Raw genomic sequence first — 24759 nt, forward strand, 5'->3', positions numbered from 1 at the left:
TATTTTATGAATGCGTGGTGTTTTCTCTTTCGGACAATAAGTATATGGTTCAAATGGCTCTGAGCACTATAGGACTTAACTTCTCACATCAGTCCCCTAGAACTTAGAACTACTTAAACCAAACTAACCTAAGAACATCACACACATCCATGCCCGAGGCAGGATTCGACCCTGTGACCGTAGAGGTCGCGTGGTTCCAGACTGTAGCGCCTAGAACCGCTAGGCCACTACGGCCGGCACAATAAGTATAGTGCCAATATTCTATGTTATTTTTGTTACCATCTGTTTCACGTATCCTCGCTTTTAACGGAGGCCACCGAAATTTTCCTTGTCTTCTGCTAAAATGTAGCACCTGAAAGTTATCAGAGTGATTTACAAAAAGGTAATTATTGATTTGAGAGAAAACTGAAATATTGCACGAACAGCTGCTGCTAGCTAAGTAAATGAAACGTTCGAAAACATCAAATCACAGTACAAATTGAATCTTCCCGGCTTTCTCTTGATCTATTTTCGCTTAATAATAATAGAATACCAACCGTTATTAAGCTCTTGCACCATTAAAATTTGTTTTACATATGCTTGAAAAATAGAAGGCCAAAAACTGTCTTCCTTTGTGATAAATAATACACTTCCACAATAAAGGAATTTTTTAAACTGACCGATTTTGAAAACCGGTGAAGTGGGATATGCATGTATCCCACCAAGCTAACTAGAACCACATTTTCATTTGAATCTAGGATTTTCAGAGCTAAGTGTTTAATTTTAGATTTTTATCCGGAAGGCTATTATGAAAAAAAGTGTAACATATCTGTATCAAAACACATTTAGGCGCTTCAGTCCGGAACCGCACTGCTGCTACGGTCGCAGGTTCGAATCCTGCCTCGGGCATATATGTGTGTGATGTCCTTAGGTTAGGTTTTAGTAGTTCTGAGTTCTAGGGGACTGATGACCTCAGCAGTTATGTCCCATAGTGTTCAGAGCCATCTGAACCATTTTTTCAGGTAGAATGCAACTTCACAGAAAGACACAAAATAAGATATCTGTAGAGATTTTGGGCAGGGTACACAAATAAGAAAACAAATATTCTTGTATATTTATAAATTTTTGCATATACATTTAAACACTGAAAACCATTCTTTCTAGATCGTTATTTGCTGTAGTATTAATAACATCCAGCTTAATTTTTAACTTATAATTTCAATCTGCAGCTGACTAATAAAATTCTTTTTCGAACTGGTAATTTGACAAAAGCAAAGACGGTATGGCTCTCGAATACTAGCACATATATTATTCTTATCTTGGAACTATTCTTCTATCACCTTAAAATTAGTTCCATTACTTCTTGCAACTCTTATAGGTGATAAAACTCAACGATTTTAATTTTATCTTCCTGCATTAATTTTATCTTCCTGCATTAATTTCATCTTCCTGCATTAATTTCATCTTCCTGCATTAATTTCATCTTCCTGCATTAATTTCATCTTCCTGCATTAATTTCATCTTCCTGCATTAATTTCATCTTCCTGCATTAATTTCATCTTCCTGCATTAATTTCATCTTCCTGCATTAATTTCATCTTCCTGCATTAATTTCATCTTCCTGCATTAATTTCATCTTCCTGCATTACACCATTATTAAGGCATTCCTCGTCTTCTTATCTTATGTGTGTACCGTACACTGATCTCCTCCACGTTTTTGGAGAATTTGTGTGTAAAACTTTAAGATTGCAGCTTTTTCAAACGAATGCCAGTTGAACATAGTTATACCATCTGTTTTAAGCTTTGCAAATGGTTTTTCTGTTGCTAGATGCACAATGTACAGTCTACCAAATTTACATAAAATATGACCATCCTTTTTAAGCAGATCAAACTGGGATGGAAGTTTATAAACAGATTTTTCAGGCATCTATCATTTTCTACCTGTATTCCAATGTACGACCACTTTCCACTGGTATTTACAGTAAATGTTGATATTTTGCATTCTGAAGTTGCATTCATATTTTTCCACATACTGTGTTTAAAATTCCATGTACCCTTGCTTGCATGTCTCCATTTTTCTAATAACAGTTTACACTGATGTGACAAAAGGCACTGGATAGTGATATGTGCATATGCAGATGGCGATAGTATCGTGTACACAAGGTATAAAATGGCGGTAAATTAGCGGAGTTGTCATTTGTACTCGGGTGATTCGTGTGAAAAAGTGATTATGGCCGCACGACGGAATTAACAGACTTTGAACGTAGAATAGTAGTTGGAGCTAGATGCATGGGATATTACTTTTCGGAAATCGTTACTAAATTCAAAATTCGAAGATCCACAGTGTCAAGAGCGCGCCGAGAATGCCACATTTCAGGCATTACTCTCACCACGGGTAACGCAATGGCCAACGGCCTTCACTTAACGACCGAGGGCAGCGGCATTTGTGTACAGTTGCAAGTGCTAACAAACCAACACAGCGTGAAATAGCCTCAGAAATCATCATGGGACGTATCCGTTAGGACAGTGTAGCTAAATTTGGCGCTAATGGACTGTGGCAGCAGACGATGAAAGATGGCTACACTGAGTCACTGCGCCAGAGATTGCGCCAAGGATTATTATTCCGCCGCCTCCACTGGGCGCTGTAGTAGTTCAGAGGATGCCGAGAGCAGTCTGTTGGGTGAGAGAGTAGACGATCTAAGTGTTGACTGAAATGTTGTACTGTTCGGTTGGTGAAATGTATAGATGAAAGAAGTTGCAATTGTCAGAATATATTTGAGAACGGAGATGAGCTTTTGATTTGTGATGCTGGTGTAATGGAATATATAATGAGGTAAAAAGGTATTAAAGTTTTCTTTAATAACAATCCATCTTGCTCACAGGTACAGCCCACAAAGCATCTGACTCGTGTTCATTTATCAGACTTGTAATTCTGGTTTCTATGTACAATTATAGTATTTCTGGTTTTTCAATTAGTTAATTGTAAATGGTATTTAAAATATTTTGTCGCACTGAGAAAGAACCGAGCCAGATACATGTACGTTGAGTCACACTACCACACACAGAATAGTTACATTTGTGCTTTGTTGTTTCGTAGCTTTTATAGTTTCAGGGGACTTAATTAATCAATTATGTTAATGGAAATTCCTTGTCATTCTTTATTTTTATTTTTATTTTTATGCAGTCAAATTGCGTGCTAATACTAGTCAGGGCCAACCGGTTACGAGACTTCGTAACCGGTCACACAGCTACTAAAATTATTGCAATGAAATTGTAATTAAATGGACACCCAAGCTGCAAACAGGCGTTGATGTACTTCATTGGGGCCATGTTGAAAATGTGTGCCCCGACCGGGACTCGAACCCGGGATCTCCTGCTTACATGGCAGACGCTCTGTCCATCTGAGCCACCAAGGGCACAGAGGATAGTGTGTCTGCAGGTACTTATCCCTTGCACGCTCCTCGTGAGATCCACTTTCCCAACATGTCCACACCACTACAATCGCAGTGCGCCTAATATATGTTTGCCCATCATGTGTGGGTCTTACGGGGAGCGTGCAAGGGATAAGTCCCTGCAGACACACTATCCTCTGTGCCCTCGGTGGCTCAGATGGATAGAGCGTCTGCCATGTAAGCTGGAGATCCCGGGTTCGAGTCCCGGTCGGGGCACATATTTTCAACATGGCCCCAATGAAGTACATCAACGCCCGTTTGCAGCTAGAGTGTCCATTTAATTACCATTTCATTTCTAGCAAAGCTGCATGATCATCCACACTAACTGTTCTTTCGGGAACAGGTACTACCGTCATATATAGTTAAAATTATTGCATTTATTCATTAATATTAGTCTTTTCAACGACCGACACTAGTGCCTTTGCTAACAGCACGACATCGCCTACTGCGCCTTTCCAGGGCTCATGACCATCTCAATTTTATCCTAGATTACTGGAAAATCATGGCCTGGTCAGAGGAGTATCGATTTCAATTGGTAAGAGCTGATGATAGAGTTTGAGTCTGGCGCAGACATCACGAAACCACGGGGTCAAGTTGTCGACAAGACACTGTGCAAGCTAACGGTGCTCTCATGATGGTGTGGGCAGTGTTTACATGGAATAGACTGGGTTCTTAGGTCCAACTGAACCGATCATTGACTGGAAATTGTTATGTTCGGCTACTTTGTGACCGTTTGCAGCCGTTCATGAACTTCGTGTTCCCAAACATGCCACGGGGCCACAATTGTGATCGAATGGTTTGCAAGAAAATTGTGATCAAATCGTACGAATGATTTTGCTACTCTGATCTCCCGGCATGATTCCCATAGAAAATTTATGGGACACAATCTAGAGGTCTGCTCGTGCACTAAGTCGTGCACCTGCTCCTCTGGGTACAACGTAATGCGCCTGATTGTTCTTGGCATGCTGTCCACACAACGACAGAGAGATCGCTGTTCAACGCTGCCTCAGTCTTCGACGGTAGTGTTTGAAGTTTGAGGAGTGTTGATGCGAGGACGCACTAAGAATTCTAACTCTTAAGTATGGGATTCATGCAATTGTGGACGACTGTAGAGGCAACATGACTTAAAATTTCTGCAGAGGACTTCCAACGACTTGTTGAGCCCGTGTTACATCGAGTTGCTGCACTACACGAGGCAAAAAGAGGTCCGCCGCTAAATTAGGACTTATCACATGAGGTTTGACACATCCGCGTGTATTCTTTCTTAGTGGCAACTGTTTTTGCCATGTACTCCAGTTCTCAATTTTTAAGTTCATCATCTTCAATTATCACATTTATTTCGAGCACACATAACATATTAATTTACTTAAAGGAGTGATTCTTGAATAGGGAATGATTTAAGTCTTTTTTGATCAATTAGTTCTTTTTCTTAAGTCTAGGCCGACCTCTCGACAGTCACTTCTAATACGACACCACATAAATACGTAGTTGTACTGTGTTTCAGCAAATAGGATATTCAGCTCTATGGATAGTGGTGATAAGACACATGTTGTTCCTAAGATATCTAAAAAGAATTTTATGCATATATCATATCAGCTAATCTGTCCGGGCATAGATTCAAGGGGCGCAGGTAATAAAGTAATAAGCATTACAAAACTAAAAACAGTTACGTCCACATCAACATTTATACTCCACAAGCCACCCAACGGTGTGTGGCGGAGGGCACTTTACGTGCTGTGAACGAAGCCTTAAATCTCATATTGAAGCAGTAACGCCCGTTCTTCTTGCAGAGCTGCTCACAAATCTTAGAGAGTGCTTGGTGAATGCTGAGATGATGCAGCCCGTCTACCTTATGCATCCCAGACATGCCCTATGGGATTCAAATTGGCAGATCGAGCAGGCCGCGCCATCCGTGCAGTATCTTCCGTTTCCAAGAGAATACGAACCAGTCGTTCTCTATGAAGTCGAGCATTATCGTCTATCAAATGGATCTAATGGCTCTGAGCGCTATGGCACTTAACTTGTGAGGTCATCTTACCCCTAGACTTACAGCTACTTAAACCTAACTAACCTAAGGACATCACACACATCCATGCCTGAGGCAGGATTCGAACCTCCGACCCTAGCAGCTGCGCGGTTCCGGAGTGAAGCTCCTAGAACCGCTCGGCCACAGCGGCCGGCTATCAGTATGAAATCCGGACAACCGCAACAACCGCATATAAAGTCCCAAGATCTTATCGCGGTACCTGATAACAGTCAAACCTTCCCGTTTCACCCGCACAATTTCATGAAGAGGGGTTCGAGTGGTAAACATAATCCCCGCCCATACCATTAGGGATCCTCCTCGATCTACATCTCTTATACAACGTTTGGACCCCTAAATTATGTTCAACGATCCCTCCAGATGCGAATTCATCGATAACCAGTCTCCAGATTAAATCGGGACTCCTCTCTGAAAACAACATTGGTCCACTGGTCGGCGGTCTACATCTACATTTATACTCCGCAAGCCACCCAACGGTGTGTGGCGGAGGGCACTTTACGTGCCACTGTCTGTACCTTCCTTTCCTGTTCCAGTCGCGTATGCTTCGCGGGAAGAACGACTGCCGGAAAGCCTCCGTGCGCGCTCGAATCTCTCTAATTTTACATTCGTGATCTCCTCGGGAGGTATAAGTAGGGGGAAGCAATATATTCGATACCTCATCCAGAAACGCACCCTCTCTAAACCTGGCGAGCAAGCTACACCGCGATGCAGAACGCCTCTCTTGCAGAGTCTGCCACTTGAATTTGCTAAACATCTCCGTAACGCTATCATGGTTACCAAATAACCCTGTGACGAAACGCGCTGCTCTTCTTTGGATCTTCTCTATCTCCTCCGTCAACCCGATCTGGTACGGATCCCACACTGATGAGCAATACTCAAGTATAGGTCGAACGAGTGTTTTGTAAGCCACCTCCTTTGTTGATGGACTACATTTGCTAAGGACTCTCCCAATGAATCTCAACCTCGCACCCGCCTTACCAACAATTAATTTTATATGATCATTCCACTTCAAATCGCTCCGCACACATACTCCCAGATATGTTACAGAAGTAACTGCTACCAGTGTTTGTTCCGCTATCATATAATCATACAATAAAGGATCCTTCTTTCTCTGTATTCGGAATATATTACATTTGTCTATGTTAAGTTGTTGTAACAGCAGAAAAGCCAAGTCTAAATGCAGTTGTTCTCAGACGATACACCAGAAATCATACGGGGAGATAGAGTTAACAGGGGACGCCAGGCGTGTCAGAGGGGTCACAAAAGATAACGACGCAGCCAGATAGCCGAGGCGGCGGTCCAAGCGGCCAGGCAGCTGCGCGTGATAAGCAAGGAAGCAGACTCAGCTATTAAGATAAACAGGGCGCTCTGGGCAGGTCCCTTAATAAACAATAACTTGCAGTATCAACACTCTTGGCTAGAGGGAGAAGTCTGGGAGCGGAGAGAGAAAGAAAGAGGGCCCTAGGTGGGGACCGCACTACGTCATGAGGAGCCAATGAAGGGCTCAGGACGCAGTGCGTGACCATATAGGGAGAGGCCCCTCTACCCCTCCACCCAGCTTCTGAAGAAAAGTACTGAAGTTAATACTAAAACAATCCCTAATAAGGAAAAGTTGCACTCGACGATACGTCATGCCAAGCGCTGGCGGGGTCGAAGGGGAAGAGCTAACAAAACTCGGAGGCACGCCGCTCCGGGGATCGATCTCTCTCTCTCGGGTTTAGGCAGCGACGGTAGTCAGCGTGAGTAGCAGCCGACTTGGGCTGAGGGCGGGCTGCAGGCAGACAGTTGGAGATAGTCGCCGATGAGCGTTTAGGCAGCGACCGCGGGACTCTGACGTAGGGTGCTAGTGTGGGCAGCAAAGTGCTGGAAAGTTCTATCAGGCAGCCAGAACGGTGGAAGTCAGTCACCGTCTCTGTAATGGGCTTGGCTATTCTGTAGGTACAATCACTACGCAGTTAGGGTGATCTGTATTCTTTATGAATAAATTAGAACTTTTATAACGTCCATACGAGTTTACTTCTACCAACATCCTAGCCTTGTACCTTCACACCAGGGAATTTAACATCTTAGCCAGATCAAAAGTCTCCCTCTCAATTAGGTCAACCGGCTAATTCCCGTTTACGAACCGTGTCGCTCAATCCCTCGCAAAACCCACGCTTGGTACGCGACAAAGTGTCAGTTGCCACTCCCTGCACCAAGTGCCTATCCGCTGCAGATCTTTGTGCATTTTGCTACAATTTTCTAATGCTGCAACTTCTCTGTATACTACAGCATCATCCGCGAAAAGCCGCATGGAACTTCAGACACTATCTACTATGTCATTTGTATATATTGTGAAAAGCAATGGTCCCATAACACTCCCCTGTGGCACGCCAGAGGTTCTTTAACGTCTGTAAAGTGAAACAAAACAGTAACGAAGATAAATGCAGTATAATCGAAAGTGCACATTGTGACACATCTGTGATATCGGAATGTTCTCCTTGCATCGCTGGGTACAACGTGATGCATCTGATCATACTTAACATGCTGTCCACAAAGTGATCAAGGGATTGCTGCTCAGTCCTGCCTCAGCGTTCGACGACAGTGTTTGAGGAAGGTCCCTACAAGGATACACTGAGAATTCCAACTGGTCTTAACTATGGGATTCACGTCGGCAGATCCCTACAGGGCAATCCCGTCAGATGATTCGCTTTTCTTGGAGGAGAGTCAATCCATTCAGATGACTCATGTCTCTTGGCGGAAGGTGTTCACTACGGGAGCACAATGTCCTCTTGCCTAATGTCCTGAAAGACGCACCTGTGTTGACTATAGTCTGGACAATTGATTGGAGGGCTCTGTCACAATACGGTATATTCCCCAAATTAATCTCAATAGCAGTCCTCTTCTGTTGCCATCCGTCACAATCACTCAACACACACTTTCGTTCGCGCTGTGATTTTTTAGATGTTTTCCGCTTTTCCGTGTATGCGGTATAAATTTTTGACATAGAAACACAGAAAAATTCGGCTACCTGGATTACGAAAGTACTCACTATGTGAGCACGAAAAATTTGTCAACGTTCGAATTCTCTTAGTTCCGACAAAATGCACTCACAGCTAAACAGACCACCGATCTGACCACAGCTGAAACTTGCACTATACAGGGTGTTACAAAAAGGTACGGCCAAACTTTCAGGAAACATTCCTCACACACAAATAAAGAAAAGATGTTATGTGGACATGTGTCCGGAAACGCTTAATTTCCATTTTAGAGCTCATTTTAGTTTCTTCCACCTACGCTCATTAGAGCACGTTATCATGATTTCATACGGGATACTCTACATGTGCTGCTAGAACACGTGCCTTTACAAGTACGACACAACATGTGGTTCATGCACGATGGAGCTCCTCCACATTTCAGTCGAAGTGTTCGTACGCTTCCCAACAACAGATTCGGTGACCGATGGATTGGTAGAGGCGGACCAATTCCATGGCCTCCACGCTCTCCTGACCTCAACCCTGTTGACTTTCATTTATGGGGGCATTTGAAAGCTCTTGTCTACGCAACCCTGGTACCAAATGTAGACTCTCTTCGTGCTCGTATTGTGGACGGCTGTGATACAATACGCCATTCTCCAGGGCTGCATCAGCGCATCAGGGATTCCATGCGACGGAGGGTGGATGCATGTATCCTCGCTAATGGAGGACATTTTGAACATTTCCTGTAACAAAGTGTTTGAAGTCACGCTGGTACATTCTGTTGCTGTGTGTTTCCTTTCCATTATTAATGTGATTTGAAGAGAAGTAATAAAATGAGCTCTAACATGGAAAGTAAGCGTTTGCTGATATATATACACGTAACATATTTTCTTTCTTTGTGTGTGAGGAATGTTTCCTGAAAGTTTGGCCGTACCTTTTTGTAACACCCTGTATGGAGGGCAGCAGGTGTTCAATCAAATACAATGGTGCGACCTTCAGACTCGGCTAGGAATTTCATTTCTGTTCAAGCAGGGATTTCTCGCGGTGTTTGCATAATTTTGTCCAGTCCCTTGTAGCTGTACAAGTTGACGTTCCCAGAAACTAGGCAAATACTTAAAATATCTAAACTTTCTTTCTTGTGGACAGCGTCGTCGTAGGATTTCTAACTGTCACACAGCGCGTCAATTTTTCTGTGTATTGTCATTGCACTTTTTTTTCCATTCGAAATCGAGAGCTACCGAATCAAAACGACGCGCAAGTTTAACTCTTACAAACTGTTGTGAGTAATTAAATTTTTAATTATAAATCGGACGTGGTATTTCAAGCATCGCCCATAGGGGATACAAGATATTGTACATCACAGGCTCTCTTAAGACCCAAGTTTTTGTTTGATCCAAAGGGTAATGCAGGCATTTTAGCCTCGCTTCGTCTAAATAAGATACTAGTGTCCCACCACGTGCACTACCTCCGACCGTGCGCAATGTGTGTTAAGTGATTTCGATAGCCTCCCACGACTTTCACCAAACCTAACGTACCCCGAGATTAGGTAATGTTCGTGCCACATGAAATCAATCAGCACACACTTGAGATCGCCATCAGCTGGGTAATGGGATTATCAAAAAAGGATAAGTGGGATTACCATGGTTGTACGACAATTGAATTCATCATCGGAATGAAAGAAACAAGTTACATTCTTCAAGGTGTACTTTCTCACGGGCAACATTACGACGCCTTCTTTCCTGCGACCAAATTTAAGTTAGTCCTCTGTTCCTACGTCTCTTGGACGCTAATCATCGAATCAGTGCCCCATTGAAAATCATTCTGCAGTGCCTATCTCGTAGTTCTTGTGTTAAACTACGATGTTCATTCCAAGCATGTTGTCAGCTGAAGGTTATGCGCAAATATCGAAACATACGTAGTTCACAAGACGTTGTCCGTACTGACGTCAAGTATTCTGCTGTAAGAAGCGTCTCCGGAACCAAACCATGACGAGAGGACGCCCCTGTTTTCGCAAGCTGCTCAATGATGTAAACGATGGTTATCCAAATTGGGAGAAACATTGTTTTTCCACAGTTGGTAGCCGTGAGACTTCCTCTCTCGCTTGCATGACGTGCCACAATTCACTAACTCTAAGCTGCGGCGCCGTCGTGCGCGAAAATTGAATTCCCAACAGCCGTGTCGATTTCAGTTTACGTCAATGTGAACTTCGTGCTGTAATTTGTTTTCTGGACGAGAAAGGGGAATTAGCGCCTAAGGACAAAGCCTTATGGCCGAATCCGTTATTGGTGCAAAGAGGAACCAGTGCTTACAATAAATCACCACGTCTTTTCTACCTTAAAGATAACAAAAACGTTGCAAAATTGTATTCCAAATAACAGAGAAGAAGTGATGCCGAATAAGCCATCAGTATTCAGAAAAACCAGAGCCAGAAAACGTCTACCCACCATTAAAAATGCTTAGCCAGTGTTGAACCGTTCTTCAGAAAATAGTTGCAGGGAAATTTCGTCATTGGAAAGTGTGTATGCTTATTTAAGTGCCGAAAATGCTGACTAAAGGGGATGGTTGTGACATTCATTTCTTGAACGTCAAAGCCGAATGGATATTTTGTTGAGAAAAACATTTGCAGCTGATAATGAGGTTCAGTAGAAGGTGCGGCGACTGATAAAGTAGTGGAACACCAGTTCAAAGCATTATCCAGAATCAGTGTATACTGTTTATGGACACTGACAGTAACGATGTGTCGAGGTATAATCTATACATCTTAAACCCTCCCCTTAACGTTTAAAACTTTCAACTGTATTTCAGTGTTTTTGCTTTATGGACGTGTTCCGTTACCGGTATTACAGTTTTGCATCCCGTTTAGCCACATCTTAGAAGCAGCGATCTGTGTGAATGGAATGTGTCATGATATTTTCATTAATGTGCACTGGATAGTTCAAACCATTCATTAGATACTCGCGAGGAAATAAGGTTTTTGATTAACGCCAGCGTGCTGGGTAGAATGGGACAGCAACTAATTTTTAGATTGTAATGTAAACAGATACAGCTAGAGTTGCAACTAAAATGGATACTTATTTAGTCGGCGACAGGTTTTGAGCTACGCCGATTCTCAAACCATAATTCGTTAACGAACGTTAGTTGGGATCATGTACGCACTTTGTTTACTGATACCTTCTACAGACATTTTACTTGGTACAGATAGGTTGATTTGAAAATGGCCATAGCCAGAAACCCCTACCGACTAAATTTAACACCCATTTTAGTTGCAACTCTGTATAACTCCTTTTGCAACACGAAATTGGGTTTGATCATTAGGTTTGACAAGTGACAAATAAAATTAGTTCACAATCGAATTCTTTCGTTTTACGTGCAATAATGTACTCTATGACAAGATGCAATCTTCTTAAAGGGTTAACTACTCGTTTTGAGAACTGTCTTGTATGATGTGTTTAAAATTATTGTCTTCCATGTTTCATGTACAATCTTTCCGCACCACATATGGATAACCCATGTGACATCAGGAGCGCTAAAACTGTAGAGGAAGGCAGAGATTTGAATACATATAGAAAATAATTGAGGACGTACTTTTTTTTAAAAAAAAAATTTCTTTATTCAACAAATAATATTGACACTTTCGAAGAGTTTGACAGAGGAGAGCCGGCCGCGGTGACCGAGCTGTTCTAGGCGCTTCAGTCCGGAACCGCGCAACTGCTACGGTCGCAGGTTCGAATCCTGCCTCGGGCATGGATGTGTGTGATGTCCTTAGGCTCGTTAGGTTTAAGTAGGTCTAAGTTCTAGGGGACTGATAACCTCAGATGTTAAGTCCTATAGTGCTCAGAGACATATGAATCATTTTTTGACAGAGGAGAGGAATTCGTGTCGAGCCGCATTAAACCAGTCAGACGACACAAAAGAAAAATGACGCCCTTTGTCGCGGATTCAGTTTTAAGACTGTACGGAAAGTATGACATGAACAAAATGTCAATGAAAGCTTGAGTAAACAACGAGTAAACGCCCTCCCCAACCCGCGATTCTGTGATGAATCAAACTCCCATGTAGAATACAGGTTCAAATTTGTTTACTTTACAAAACAGTTTATGTATTGAATATTTGATATTAAGCATAAAAGCGAGAAATAGTTTAGAAGAGGTCTGAACTTATGCTTAAAGTAGTTTTAAAGTCGCTGAGTGCTATAATTGTTATCGAACAAAGGATGAGGGTTCCTATCCAACCAAAAGCTAGTTTTTCACCCTCTTCATGTTTATGACGTCTTAGTTCCTGCTTGTGTGTCGTACAATGACAGAATTTTGCAGGAATATTGAACGTTATACGTTGATACTAGATACGACATGTGTTGCGAATAGAGTTAATAGTAAAGAAGTCGTAAGTGAAAACGTCATGCCTGTTGCTGAAGTTTCGCAACGTGAACAGTGAACAGCGCAAACGTAATAAACGAAAAACTTTTTTTTTCTTTCATCATTTTTTGGGTATGTCTGTGTGGGCGGATGGATTTGAGGGCGGGATTTTCAGGGATAAAAATGTTCGTAAAGATTTGTAATTAAGTGCAAAGTTGGTAGGAAATCGTTACGTAACTAGTTCTTAAATACTGGATGAATAGCCTGGATGATTCGAATGACGTGAGTTACACTTGCAAGTAGCCTGTTTGTATGTTGGCAGCGGTATAGACTGTGTTAATATCGCTGACAGCGGTGTGCGCCCTCGACAAGAGATTCTGTGGTTGGTCGGACTGGGAGTTAGCGAGTGGACTGGGAAGTGTATGCATATGATGTTCTTAGTAGAGACTCAGTGTTGGTAGGACACGCGTCGTAAAGTGAGACGCAAGGAGATGTATGAGGGTGGATGTTTGGTTGATAACATTTGGGCAGCAGAATTATTGAAAATTATATAATTTTTGGAACTAGATGTCACATGAATAAGTAAAACGTTGTAAATACATTGTTTACTCTTCAACAAAATCTTTCTTTCGCTATCCATATGCCTCCTAGTAGTTAGAGTCTATAGTGATTAGCATCTTTTTATTTAGCTGGCTCTTGTTGCTACTTGCTGTAATTGCTGTAATTGCTGCAGTTCGTGTTATGAAGATTTTCTGTGACATATGAAAAATAATAGGGTTTCCACAATCGGGATTCGTGATTGAAGTGTTTTTAGGCAATTAACGAAGTTGTAAATAATTTCATATCCCTTTAGTTCCATTTTTTTTGGAATTTTATTTTTGTTAGGATCTTTTGCAATTCAGGGCTATTCTTTTGTGCTAATTATTGGAACTGATGTAGTCAACGTCTAGCAGTCAAAATGCGTTGGGCTTGTAAATTGTGGGTAATAAATGAATAGGTTAAGTTTGAGTTGTCTTTGTCAGGGAAAATTCTGTAGATCACCGCTTAATAACAAAAAATAATTAAAGAGTTAGTTTTTCACTGTCTCAGGGCGTATACACAGTTGTAACTATAACACTTGTCTTTCCGCGTTAAATTCTTAACAGAAGGTTGTACCTCTTGATGAGTAAATTATGACAGCATTTTAAGTTTTTAAATTGTGATAGTAACTATACGAAATATTGAAAATGAGACTTTTGTTGTCATTGGGAGCCGCTGGATATGCAGCGTGCAACTAGAACCGGGTGACAGTGCACCGGATTGGTCGTTTAGTGATACAGATCTGGAATTCTTTTGGCCTTCTGTATTTCGGTGGTGTACTTTTCAATGGCGAAATGTGAATGCACGGCTAGAATTTTAAAAAATATATGTAATTTTGTGGTCTTTGTAAGGAGACATTCGCCGGTAGCAAGAACTCCTACAGCGAGTCGAAACTGTTCATGGCACTTACCTCTTCATGCTAAGTTTAAAATCAGCAGATTCGTAAACATTGTCAGTTACTTCTGCGAAACAGAGAAGTTAAAGTACGTTTCTCCTGTGTCGATCAGCCGCGAAGAAGTCAGCGTGATGGTTCAAATGGCTCTAAGCACTATGGGCCTTAACATCTGAGGTCATCAGTCCCTTAGACTTGGAACTGTTGTGACTGTAGAAAATTTTAATTTTTATTCTTGCTTTTGTTACCATAATAAGAGTCCAGGCTCCATAGGCAAACCGCCAGCCGACATTAAGAAATAGTTCACCAGGACGTAGGGACAAGATAAGCGGTGGAGGCTGCCAAGTATGGCTTGTTGATCAAATAACTTAGTGTTTGACTTCCTGACAGAGGAAGCAGCATGAATCAAAGTTTCGCAAAGGGAGAAGCAAACACCAAGGCGATAATACAGCAAGAGAGAGTGTCAGTCACGTGTGGAAAATAATTGTGTGGAACCAAATTGTGTGCAGCTACAAACGAAAGTGTCATGTGGAACCGAAGGCATTCTTGCGCAAGCCGACCAATTAGAAACGAGAGTGTCGTGTAGAACCATAGGCATTCTTGTGCAATCCGATCACTCAGAAATGAAAGGGTCGTGTGAAACAAATTAGCTCGTGTGCACCCAAGTACATGAGAAAAGAAATAAAAGGCCAGGCAGCGGAACAGCTAGCAGCAGAGATTCAGATGCACATTTAGAGCCAGTGCCGCCTGTTTGGAGATTCCACAGCGAGATTCCAGCGGAGCCTTGTAGGCCCATGGCAGCCGATACAGCTGATAAAGACTTCAACTACGAGAAGACGGTGATAGACTCTGGTGGACACTCAGGAACTGCAGGTCAAAGTAGGATTTTTAGAGTTTCATTGGAATAGTGTTGAACAGAAGCTGTCAGTCTTTGTCTCAATTACTTAGAGAGATTTCAGTGCTAACCAGGAACAAATGATTGCTTTGTACTTGTTCCTTATATGCACCGGCAATTAGCTTTGAAGTAGCAAGTCCGAATAAATGGACTGAATCTTACTAAGGGGTTTATGGTCCAACACATCACGTTAGTATATGTGAGAATAAACTTGATAGATATAAGAACGTAGGCTTCCGCGGCCGGTGTCATAGTGATTAAAATTCTTCTGGGTAATATGCCGCGTCATTTCTAAAAAACTAACAACAATAATAAATTAAAACCGACGTTTCGGCCAAATTGCAAGCCCTGAGGAAGGCCGTTGCAATTTGGCCGAAACGTCGGTTTTAATTTATTATTGTTGTTAGTTTTTTAGAAATGACGCGGCATATTACCCAGAAGAATTTTAATCACTAAAACTTGATAGAAACTAACCAATCGTTTCTGCCTATTGCAGTTCTCTAACCTATTTTCAGGAAACTTATTTGCTTCAAACCAAGGAGATTGTCTCCCTCTCATTTCCGATATAATGGTTGACAGCAATTTATAACCAAGCCACCGTCGTTAACGTCACGATTGCGCTACGCAGTTCGCACTTCTTAATTCTGGTATAATGAGGCTGTGCCGGGACGCGACAGAACTACTTCAACCTAACTAACCTAAGGACATCGCACACATCCATGCCCGAGGCAGGATTCGAACCTGCGACCACAGTTCAAAATGGTTCAAATGGCTCTGAGCACTATGGGACTTAACATCTGTGGTCATCAGTCCCCTAGAACTTAGAACTAATTAAACCTAACTAACCGAAGGACATCACACACATCCATGCCCGAGGCAGGATTCGAACCTGCGACGTAGCAGTCGCGCGATTCCGGACTGAGCGCCTGAACCGCTGAACTGAGCGCCGGCGCGAACGCAGTAGCAGCGCGGTTCCGGACTGCTGCGCCTAGAACCGCTCGCCCACAACGGCCGGCGAAGTCAGCTGGAATCATGACGACGGGAGAAAAGTCTAATTACTTGACAAGAAAATGAGGTACATTTCCTGTTCAACAGGTCGTGCACCAGTGTGGCTATGTTTAACCCTAAACCATATCGCAGTGTTGGAGTTTCACCCCGGAGCTTTTGATTTGCAGTGTGACATTCTGTCGCACAGGTATCGAGCCACAGAGCGAGATAACGCTTCATGAATTCTCAAAGTATATCTCCCCATTTCGGTATCGTAATGGAAACACTGACTGAGAATTTGATTAAAGAAAAATCAAATTTGTTGTAATTTATCTTGGTATCATTTGATTGGTAAGTTTGTAGTGTATGTCGGCAGAAGCCAGTGGCTCCTTCGAGACGCCTCTGCAGCTTTCACTGGCGGCGTCACGCGCGCTGTGTAATATCCCCGGCCGTTTCGTCCCCTTTTATTGCGCCGTTTTCATTAAGAGGCGGTAATGGCAGTAACGCAAAGTCGCGGCAGTTGCCGTGTGAGGCGGTGTTCGCCATGACCGCACACGGACTGCGGCGCTCGTAAATAACCGGCTCGGAATTAGTCGGCGCGTCCCTCGGCAGCCGGGACACGTGGGCGGGGATTGGGGAGGGGCAGCGGGAGGGGGGAAGAGTACGCACGTGGCAGCGCCACCTGGGAGTGGGGGTGGGCGCCAGCTGGCGGCATTATCTGCCGCCCGACAGCTTCCGGCGTCGGTGGGCCCGTATGGACTGCTCAGAGTGCATTCACACCCCCACCACTATTCAGAGTAACTCTTGGATGTCGGGTGAGGCCCTCGACCTGCAGGGGCAAGCCTTCATCCAACCAATTTTCAAAGATGTTCAAATGTGTGTGAAACCTTATCGTACTTAACTGCTAAGGTCATCAGTCCCTAAGCTTACACTCTACTTTACCTAAATTATCCTAAGGACAAACACACACACCCATGTCCGAGGGCGGACTCGAACCTTCACCAGGACCAGCCACACAGTCCGTGACTGCAGCCAATTTTCTCAAGAGTTGGTGGTATTACATTTTTTAAATATCAAACGTATACCACGATTAACGTAAAGTCGGAAACGCCATAAAATTAACAAGTGCTACCCCGTCAGTCCAAAAAGTTTCGAGGCTGCATTAGCAAACGACAGATAATATTAAGATGGCCGTTTTAATGCATCAAGTGTTCTACGCGGACAATTTAAAAAGTGGTGGTTTTAATGCTCAGGTGTACTACGCGGACAAGTCAAAAAGTATCTTCAATCTATTTTTCAACACGTCTCTCTAGTTGGAAAGCTTGTGGGTACCTTTAACGGACTTCTGTCTCTCAATATCTATAAGACACAGAACCACCACTTTAGTGAGACTATTTTCAAAATCATACACAATGGATTTAATGGGAATGATTATAAATATCCGGCCGCGATGGACGAGCGGTTCTAGGCGCTTCAGTCCGGAACCGCGCGACTGCTACGGGCACGGATGTGTGTGATGTCCTTAGGTTTGTTAGGTACTTGTAGTTCCAAGTTCTAGGGGACTGATGACTTCACATGTTAAGTCTCATAGTGCTCAGAGCCATTTGAACCATTTTGAGCCATTTGATTGTAAATTTGAAACGTCCCCTTAGAGAAATTATTCAATTACTGTGCTGGTAAACCCCTCACGTTATTTGATTTTCAAACAGCTGAGCAGAGCTGAGCGTACTCAGACATTTCGCTCTTTACTTGTTCTGATAAACGCTAAGCTGACAGACAATAGTTTTAGCGCAACGTAATCTGACTTTCAAAAATCCCTACAAAAGAATGGGCCTGACTAACAATAAGTTGTACCTTTCATAAATCACTTACCTCACAAAAATCTTCGTTACTCGAACTACTGCAATACAGCGAGCGCCACTACTGCCAGCTAAATAAAAGATTCTAACTATGGAAGGAACTAAATACTGATAGGCATAGTTAGCAAATGAAAGATTTTGATAAAGAACAAACAATGTATTTAGCTTAATAGTGTTCAAAAGTCATAATATATATATATATATATATATATATATATATATATATATATATATATATATATATATATATCAGTTCATGACATCCAGTCTTATAAATTAACTGTCTCTGATGGCCACACGTTCAGATAATCCGCTCTCAAAACTCCGCGATCTCTCTCCCTACATCCACCACTGCTGGTGGCTCACCTCCAACTGCGCAACGCTACGCGCTGTTAATAGTCAACTGCCCAACACTACAATAGCAAATTCCAACAATGCAAACAAGCCACAGACTGCACACCGCACAGTCAGTGGTTTTCATATAGACCGCTACATGGCAATACCAACATAAAAACCAAACAGCCTACTTACAAATTGTGGCATCGCGCAGTGAAACCCAACAGGACAGATTCTATTTTTTTACTCCAAGGTTATTCCTGTTACTTCCCTCATGTTGTTGATGTGGTCTTCAGTCCAGAGAGTGGTTCGATGCAGCTCTCCATGCTACTCTACCCTATGCAAGCCTCTTCATCTCCGAATAACTACTGCAACCTATATCCTTCTGAATCAGCATGGTGTATTCATCTCTTGGTCCCCCTATACGATTTTTACCCTCCACGCTTCTCTCCAATTCTAAATTGGTGATCCATTGATCCCTCAGTACGTGTCGTACCAAACGATCCCTATTTCTAGACAAGTTGCGCCACAGACTCCTCTTCTCCCCAATTCTATTCAGTACCTCTTCATTAGTTACGTGATCTACCCACCTAATATTCAGCACTCTTCTGTAGCACCAGATTTCGAATGCTTCTATTCTCTTCTTGTCTAAACTACTTATCGTCCATGTTTCACTTCCATGCCGGCCACTGTGGCCGAGCGGTTCTAGGCGCTTCAGTCCGGAACCGCGCTGCTGCTACGGTCGCAGGTTCGAATCCTGCCTCAGGCATGGATGTGTGTGATGTCCTTAGGTTAGTTAGGTTTAAGTAGTTCTAAGTCTAGGGGACTGATGACCTCAGATGTTATTCCCATAGTGCTCAGAACCATTGTTTTCACTTCCACTAGAAAGACAAATTTTTCTACACCCTAACAAATTTATCTTCTTCAGAAAAGCTTTCCTTCCCATATCCAGTCGGCATTTTGTGTCCTCCCTACTTCGACAGTCATCAGTTATTTTGCTTCCCGAATAGCAAAACTCATTTACTACTTTAAGTATCTCATTTCCTAGTCTACTTCCCTCAGCATCACCTGATTTAAATCGACTACATTCCATTATCCATGTCTTGATTTTTGTTCATCTCGTATCCTCATTTCAAAACACTGTACGTTCCATTCAGCTTTCTTCCAGATGCTTTTCTGTCTCTGACACAATTACAACGTCGTTGGCAAACCCCAAAGTTTTTATTTCTGCCTCACGTTTTTCTTTTATTTCCTTTACTGCTTGGTCAATATACAGATTGAATAACATCGGGGATAGGCTGCAACCCATCCTTTTCAATTAAAGCTTTCCTTTCCCCTCGACTCGACCACCATCTGATTTCTGTACAAATTGTAAATAGCCTTTTGATCCCTGTATTCTACCCCTGCCACCTTCAGAATTTGAAATAGGGTATTTCAGTCACCATGGTCAAAATCTTTCCCTAAGTCTACAGTTGCTAGAAACGTCGGTTTGCCTTTCCTTAACCTATCTTCTAAGGTAAGTTGTAGGGTCAATATTGCCTCTTGCGTTCCAACATTTATATGGAATCCAAACTGATCTTCCACTGTGTTTTTCCCATTGGTCTGTAAAGAATTCGTGTTAGTATTTTGCAACCGTGACTTATTAAACTCATAGTTCGGTAATTTTCACATCTGTAAACACCTGCTTTCTTTGGGATTGGAATTATTATATTCTTCTTGAAGTCTGAGGGTATTTTGCCTGTCTTATACATCTTGCTCACCAGCTGGTAGAGTTTTGTCATGGGTGGGTCTCCCATGGCGATTAGTAGTTCTAACGGAATGTTGTCTACTCCCGGGGCCTTGTTTCGATTTAAGTCTTTCAGTGCTCTGTCATATTCTTCACGCAGTATCATATATCTGATTTCATCTTCATCTACGTCCACTTCCATTTCAATAATATTACCCTCAAGTACATCGCCCTTGTATAGATCCCTCCATAAACTCCTACCACCTTACTCATTTTCCTTCTTTGACGGCCGCGGTGGTCTCGCGGTTCTAGGCGCGCACTCCGGAACCGTGCGACTGCTTCGATCGCAGGTTCGAATCCTGCCTCGGGCATGGATGTGTGTGATGTCCTTAGGTTAGTTAGATTTAAGTAGTTCTAAGTTCTAGGGGACTAATGACCACAGCAGTTGAGTCCCATAGTGCTCAGAGCCATTTGAACCATTTCCCTTCTTTGCTTAGGACTGGTTTTCCAACTGAGCAATTGATATTCACAGTTGGTTCTCTGTCCTCCAAAAATATCTTTTAATTTTCCTATAGGCAGTGTGTATCTTACATTTAGTGATACATGCTTCTACATCCTTACATTTGTCCTCTGTCCATCCCTGCTTAGCCTTTTTGCACTCCCTGTCGATCTCATTTCTGAGACGTTTGTGTTCCTTTTCACCTGCTTTATTTACTGCTTTTTTTATATTTTCTCCTTTCATCAATTAAATTCAATATCTCTCCTGTTACCCAAGGATTTCTACTAGCCCTCGTCTTTTTATCTGATTGATCCTCTGCTGCCCTCACTACTTCATCTCTCAAAGCTACTCATTCTTTTTCTATACTATCTCTTTCCCCCGTTATTGTCAATCGTTACCTAATGATCTCTCTGAAACTACCTAGAGCCTCTGGTCCTTTCAGTTTATCCAGGTCCCATCTCTTAAATTCCTATTTTTTCTAGTTTCTTCAGTTCTAGTCTACAGTCCATAACCAATAAATTGTGGTCAGTATCCACATCCAATGTCTTAAAATTTAAAACGTGGTTCCAAAATCTCTGTCTTATCATTATATAATCTATGTGGAACCTTCCTGTGTCTCCAGGCCTGTTCCACGTATACAACCGTCTTTCATGATTCTTAAACCATGTGTTAGCTGTGATTAACTTACGCTCTGTGCAAAATTCTACCAGGCAGCTTTCTCTTTCATTCCATACCTCCATTCCATATTCACTTGCTACTTTTCCATCTCTTTATTTTCCTAATATCAAATTCCAGTCTCCAAGGACTATTAAATTTTCGTCTCACTTTGCTATCTGAATAATTTATTTTATCCCATCATACTTCCTTCAAGCTCTTCATCATCTGCGGAGCTAGTTGGCAATATAAACTTTTACTACTGTGGTAGGCGTGGGCTCCGTGTGTATCTTGGCTACAATGATGCGTTCACTATGCTGTTCGTAGTAGCTTATTCGCGTTCCTACTTTTTTGTTCGTTATTAAACCTACTCCTGCGCTACCCTTACATGATTTTGTATTTATAACCCTGTATTCACCTGACCAGAAGTCTTTTTTCTCTTGCCACCGAACTTCCCTAATTCTCATTGTATCTAACTTTATCCTATCCATTTCCCTTTTTAAATTTTCTGCGGAATTAAGGGATCTGACATTCCACGTTCCGAACCGAAGAACGCCAGTTTTGTTTCTGCTGATAACGACGTCCTCCTGAGTAGTTCCCGCTCGGAGATCCGTATGGGGGACTATTTTATCTCCGATATATTTTACCCAAAAGGACACCATTATTATTTAACCATGCAGTAAAGCTGCATGTCCTCGGGAAAAATTACGGGTATAATGTCCCCTTACTTTCAGCCGTCCGCAGTATCAGCACATCAAGGCCTTTCTGCAGGTGTTACGAGAACAGTCTGGAAGGTCGGTCAATCATACAGACTATTGCCCTTGAAGCTTCCCTCATCAATGAGTAAAATTATTAAAGGTAATCAATGAATTTTGTCTACTTGAGCCGGCTGGAGTGGCCGTGCGGTTCTAGGCGCTACAGTCTGGAAGCGAGCGACCGCTACGGTCGCAGGTTCGAATCCTGCCTCGGGCGTGGATGTGTGTGATGTTCTTAGGTTAGTTAGGTTTAATTAGTTCTAAGTTCTAGGCGACTGATGACCTTAGAAGTTAAGTCGCATAGTGCTCAGAGCCATTTGTCTACTTGAATAATGGAGGTATTTCAGTATCACAACAGTGTTATTCATAGAAACTTGAGTTAAATGGAACATTGTTCAACATAATACAATGACAATATTCTACCTCGTGTTCATAAAATAAAGTGTTCTGATAGACGGTGGAAGAAGCTGGTGGTACCTAAGCCGTGGCGTCGTAACTATCAATACCACAGTTTTATATCTTGTATCCAACTAGCTTCTAACAGTTTACCATATCGCTATAAATGTATCCAGTTCTGAGTGAACTTACGTTACGCAATAGCCATAAACAAAGCACAAGGCCAGATGATTTTCGTTGAAGGCGTGGACCTTAGTGGTAGTTGCTTCCTGCATGGCCAGCTCTTCTTGGCTCTCGCCCATTTTAGTGAAACAAATAAGCTCTTAGTTCATGTGCCCAATCGCACTACACCCAATGTTGTATGCAAAGAAGCTTTACAAGTCAAAAATAAATTCCAAATTGCGAAGTTTCGAGCACAGCTGTAAATAAATATCCGTGCAATGTCAGGTTTCTCAGCTAGTTCATAAATAAGTGTTTTGGTATCAGAAGATTTCAGTGAAGAAAGTTCGAAATAAGAACACAATCGAGCCGGCCGATGTGGTCGAGCGGTTCTAGGCGCTACAGTCTGGAACTGCGCTACCGCTACGGTAGCAGGTTCGAATCCTGCCTCGGGCATGGATGTGTGTGATGTCCTTAGGTTAGTTAGGTTTAAGTAGTTCTAAGTTCTAGGGGACTTATGACCTCAGAAGTTAAGTTCATTAGAACACAATTTTTATTTTTATTTCATATTTTCTCCATCACACTCCATTGTTTACACTTTTTAATTCCTGCTTCGGACACGTCGCGAGATAGTATGAGTACGAAACTCATGGCGCCAAATGCAAACCATTTGGATGAAGAGCACCCTGCGCTTCTATTCTTCCTATGCATCGTTTTCGCGTCGCGTTTGGTATAGATTCGAAGACATAGGAATTTTTTGTATGCTCCATCAAGCGTGATTCCGAGATCATCGTCAACTACTTGCCAACTGCCTTTTTTCATATTGAGAACTTTGTCTCCCTTTTGCCACTTCTCCACTGCTGCACACAGAGTCAGCAACAAGCAAGTCAAGAAAAAGGTGCCTGTTAAGTACGCGTGCAAACATTCTAACAAAGTGAAACGATATCGTTATCGCTCAGAGACGTGATTGCGGAGCTTTCACACATAAGGGCAGAGATAGATGTTGCCCTGCAATATGAAGTATTCTCCTCCCTTGGTGGACAACACCGGCAACGCCTCGACAGTACGTCGGCCATACCGCATATTTGCCGTGTCTTGCAGCCACGCTGTAGCGCAAATGCGCCTTTATGTAAACTGATAACGGTGACGACAGAAAGGTCATCCGGCCTCATAGCTTATAACAAAGTAAATGGACCAGATAATTAGAAATAGCGGAGTCCCTCGACGCCCTAAACGCTAGGAAAAAGATCGAGTTTTGGAAGGAGCGCTTTTCTGACGAAGTTACCCTTTATTGAAAGGTCGGTCGGTCTCTCTCTCTCTCTCTCTCTCTCTCTCTCTCTTTCTCATTCACTCACTGTGTGCGTGTGTGTGTGTGTGTGTGTGTGTGTGTGTGTGTCACTCCCCTCCTCTCTCTCTCTCTCTCTCTCTCTCTCTCTCTCTCTCCACACACACACACACACACACACACACACACACACACAAGCACACACACTTTCTGTAGATCCGTGTGCATACTCATATTTGCGCTCGCTCTTGTGTGCGTGTGTGTTGACAAGTGCATATTTCAGCAGCGCACAAGACTTCTCAAATATTTACAGCAGGGATCGTCTTTGCCAGCTGCCTGTGCAGGTCGACAACCGATCCTTCAGCAGGAAAATGGGGAATCAGAAACCAATGTTTGTTAGTAAACTCGGTAACACAGCAGCAAATTCTGAACCTCTCTGCCTCTAGCAGCCATAAAATGGTTATCGTTCCGTTCCTGGAGATCCGCTGTTATGAGACGTACAATTTTAAATTCACTTAAAAGGCGCTGACTTAGTACGTAAAAATGCTTGAAGTTCCAATCTGTACACACCTGTTCTTCAGTTGCATCACTTAGAACTTAATTTGTTTGTCCCGAATCTCTTCCAGATTTTAATGGTTTATCAACAGGTGAGCCAGCTTCGTATATTCTATTTCCATGTGAAATTTCGTGTTAGATAATTTGTGATTAGGTTGACCCAACAAAGATGCTTTAAACATACATAGCTAAACTTCAAAGCATTAATTTTTTAACGGTATCACTAATTCATCCCATACAAAAATCACACCATTAATCCAAGATTACTGGTTTACCTAAAAAATTAAGTAAACCAGGCGTTTCTTAGTCGCACAGAATGCATTTTTCCTGTAAAAAAAATCCTCCTTGCATTCTCAAGCGAAGTCATCAACACCTTACTAAACAATGGTTTAGCTT

The 24759-nt window shown here is 42.4% G+C and overlaps 1 protein-coding gene and 2 non-coding genes across 4 annotated transcripts in view; 1 reads left to right on the forward strand and 2 right to left on the reverse strand.

The window, feature by feature from the left end:
* The window catches only part of LOC126362786 (uncharacterized), a 1515202-nt gene that overhangs the window by 1411095 nt on the left and 79348 nt on the right, over positions 1-24759 (reverse strand). The window lies entirely within an intron of this gene.
* Positions 3321-3395, reverse strand: Trnat-ugu (transfer RNA threonine (anticodon UGU)). The gene has a single exon. It is a non-coding gene; the product is annotated as a tRNA-Thr (tRNA).
* Positions 3572-3646, forward strand: Trnat-ugu (transfer RNA threonine (anticodon UGU)). Its single transcript has one exon. It is a non-coding gene; the product is annotated as a tRNA-Thr (tRNA).

The sequence above is a fragment of the Schistocerca gregaria genome, chromosome 1 (genome assembly GCF_023897955.1).
Source record: "Schistocerca gregaria isolate iqSchGreg1 chromosome 1, iqSchGreg1.2, whole genome shotgun sequence".
In the NCBI taxonomy this organism is placed as follows: domain Eukaryota; kingdom Metazoa; phylum Arthropoda; class Insecta; order Orthoptera; family Acrididae; genus Schistocerca; species Schistocerca gregaria.